Below are 3,757 nucleotides of genomic sequence, written 5' to 3'. Positions count from 1 at the left end.
AGGGATAGATAGATGATAGATAATAAACAGGTAGATAGATAGATAGACAGACAGACAGTTGATGGATAGGTAGGTAGATAGATACATATAGAGAGATAGATCCAGAGAGATAGATAGGTAGATATATGATAGAGAATGTAGTACATGTGTATGGCTGCCAGAGGAATGGTTGGATATCCTTCCATATTCCTCTGTGCCTTATTTATTTTAACAAGATCTCTGGCTGAATCTGGAGCTTGTGTGTTGTTTTCTTCTAAGCTGGCAGCCAACAACCCTCAGCAATATCTTATAGGCAGTGTGATCTTATCTCAGGTCCTAAAACTTGCAGCAAATGTTCTTACCTGTTACCCCATCTATTCAGCCCATTTTAAGAGTTGAATTTTGCTCTTGTTCTTCTCTCCTTTCAGAGAAATGTTCCTTTTAAGATTTATTTCTATTATTTTAGATACAGGTATTTGTGTTTCTATCTGTTTGTGGGTATGTGCATACACGTGTGCAAGAGCCAGTAGAGCCCAGAGGTATCAGATTCTTCCTGGAGCCGGAGTTGCAGGCAGTGGTGAGGCACTCTGTGTGGGTGCTGCAAACAGAACCCAGATTCTTTGAAAGAATAGCAAGTGCTCTTAAATGCTAATCCATCTCTCCAGCCCCCAATGTTACCAATCTTAAAATCACAGGTGTGTAATCTATTAATGACTTCCTAAAATCTTTTAAGTAACTAAAAGATAGTTTATTTTCTTAAAGAAATAGTTACTTTAAACCACAGCTTTTCTGTGACTAAATGGACAGTGTGAATATTGAGCATCATCGCACACGCAGTGTGACTGGCCCTTCCCTTCTCTTTGCAGACTCTATCAGAATTCCTGTGTTTCAACAGAGAATTCTTTCAGTTAGTTTTACAAAAGTTTAGGACAATACATACCTTTCTGCAAAAGTTTAAAGGATGTACAGAATACACAGTTACTATTATCCTCAGCATCTCATGATTAGAACTGTTAGAACTTTTCTTGATTGAAAACCCAAAGGGGAAAGCTAACTGTTGACTGGTGTGTTTTTGACTGTTCCTGATGCAGTCAGAAACTCAGGAGACATTTATGACAAGAGCCCAGGGTTCAAGTTAAAAGGTAATGGAGAGTCCTTTGACTTCCAGAATCACACAAAGAGCATCACGGGCTGGACAGGGCCAGACTCAAGAAAAGAACAGTGCAAGGGGAGCAGGGCAAGGGGGCATTCTGGGAACTGTTGCTTCTGAGTGCTTCCCTCTGTATGTGAATTCTCTATGATTTCAGACACAGCTTCTCCAACTCCCTTGATTCCCAGGCTGAAAGGTACATTTCTGGCTTTTTCAAATGAATTTATGGAGAATTCTCCTTGGAATTACAACAGAGAGATGACTAGCAGTCATTTTCTTGTTTGGACCTTGTATTGCTTTTCTTCCATATTGCTGAAGAAATTTCATATTGAGCTATCTATCTACAAAGTCTTTCCTTTCTAGATGTTCCATTATCTCTTTACGTCTTCTACTTCCTATTATTATGGATGAACTGCTTATTGTTCATTATAGACTGATGAAATGACTAACCCAAATATGGCATGTATCACAAAATTTGACTCATTGGAGCTGTCTTGTTTGAACACAGTATCTCTTACATTGCCTGATTTTCCAACACTGTTTAATAGCCTGACTGTTTTTACCCGGTGAACCAATGTATTTTGTCTTATCCCTTTTCCTTGTCTAATTTCACGCTAGTGTGCTGTGCAAGCATTGATAGTTTTGAACGCTAACATTTGTAGTACAATTTCTGACTCAGTCTGTTTAACTGACTGTTAGATCTGTCTTGATAACATTTAATGTTGTTTCTTCACATTGCTGAGGCACTGAAATTTTAATATATGTAACAGAGTCATGCTAATAACTCTGCCTATAGAGGGATGGTTAATGTTTTCTAGTTGGGTATTCTCGAATTACTTATAAACTTCATATTCTTTGTGTTTTGAAAATACAATCAGAGACCCATAGGAAGAAAACCTTTTCTCTCTCTTTTAAATTAGGGATATATGAACATAAATGGTTGTATTTTTTAAAATAAAACAATGCTAGTAATAATTTTCACCAGATTCAAATTTTCAGAATTTCTTACCATTTTTTTCTGGTTTCTCTCAGCCTGTGTGTTGACGTGTATTTACCCTTTTCACTCTTCTTCTCACCTGTTTCTGTGTCTCTGGGAATAGTGTGAAATTTCCACTTTTGTCTATTAGAGATGCATTACAGGAAGCAATGAAGTCTAATGTTGACATTAATACACTCAATTCTTTCAGGATGTTAGAAGTATATAATGGATATTAATTTAGAAAAAAAGGCATCAGTGGAACTGAGAAGACTGTGAAGCATTAGAGGAATTATGAAAACTGTGAGTCCAATTTCCATCTTTTTTTTACTCGCACATTTGATAACCCACAATGTGTTTGATCATAGCATTGTATCCTATTTATTGGGTAACTTGAGCTAAGACAGACTATTGGCCTGATGAGACAATAAAACAATTTGAGCTCCTAAAAATTAATACACATTTAAATGTCTTCTTCCTGGTTGTACTGATGTGATTAAATTTATTTATCTCAGGTGAAAAGAATATGGTTCCTGAGAACTTGCCAATGGGGATTCTTTTCTTTTCTCAAACAGCTGTTGGAATTCTTGGCAATTGGTCAGTTCTTCTTCCTTATATCATGTCTGTATTCACTGGAAAAAGTCTGATGCCCAAAGACCAGATTTTAAGGCATCTGACTTTAGCCAATTCCTTGGTTATTATCTCAAGAGTAATTCCTCACATAATGGTACAACTGGGCTTGCGATATCTCCTGGGTGACCTTTTATGTAAACTCACTCTCTACAGTAATAGAGTGGCCCGGGCTATTTCCCTTCACTGCACCTGCCTCTTGAGTAGCTTCCAAGCAATCACAATCAGCCCCAGCAACTCCAGGTGGATGAAGCATAAACACAGAGTCTCCAAATACATGGGTCGGTCCTGCTCACTCAGCTGGCTTGTGCATCTGCTTCTAAACAGCAAAACAGCTATAGATGTGATGGGACCTGATACTAGCAAAAACTTCACCAAGAAAATCAAGTTAGGGTACTGCTCAGCATTTGTTTTTGACAATACTGTAACTTTACTAAACCTGTCATTGCTTTGTTTCACTGATGGTCTCTGTTTGGGTCTCATGATCTGGGCCAGTGTCTTCATGGTGAGCATCCTCTGTAGGCACAAGAGTCAGTTACAGCACATCCACAGTGCACAACACACCCCCAGAGTCTCTCCTGAGGACAGAGCCACAAAAACCATCTTGACCCTTGTCTGTACCTTTGTCCTCTCCTATTCAATGTCCTTCATATTAGTTATCTATACTGTGGCATTTGACAATCCAAGTCTGTTGATAATCAACATATTTACATTCCTAGACACATGCTTCCCCACATTTTGCCCCTTCACCCTCATCCTTAATAACAAATCTGTTCCCAAGAATCATTTTCCCTGCTGTAGGAGAAGGTAATTTAACATGGTGATTTGTGTGTTATGACAAATTTAAATATTCTTTCATCTATTACTGATCATTAGACTCACCCATTGCCAGTTGTTACTGCAGTCATAATGCTGCCTAAGGAGTTCCATGACATGAAGATATCCCTTTGTTTTTGTTCTAAAAGCTAAGAGATTGGGGATCATTACTGTGGGATGGTCTGTATGTCAAGTGTGTTGCTGAT

General features: G+C 38.2%; 1 pseudogene; it reads left to right on the top strand.

Annotated features, from left to right (window-relative positions):
* Positions 1 to 2,595: 2,595 nt before the first annotated feature.
* On the top strand, positions 2,596 to 3,546 carry LOC131901752 (vomeronasal type-1 receptor 4-like; annotated as a pseudogene).
* Positions 3,547 to 3,757: the final 211 nt, after the last annotated feature.

The sequence above is a fragment of the Peromyscus eremicus genome, unplaced genomic scaffold, assembly GCF_949786415.1.
Source record: "Peromyscus eremicus unplaced genomic scaffold, PerEre_H2_v1 PerEre#2#unplaced_291, whole genome shotgun sequence".
In the NCBI taxonomy this organism is placed as follows: Eukaryota; Metazoa; Chordata; class Mammalia; order Rodentia; family Cricetidae; genus Peromyscus; species Peromyscus eremicus.
The sequence above is the reverse complement of the archived record's forward strand: the minus strand, read 5'-3'. Positions and strand labels throughout refer to the sequence as shown.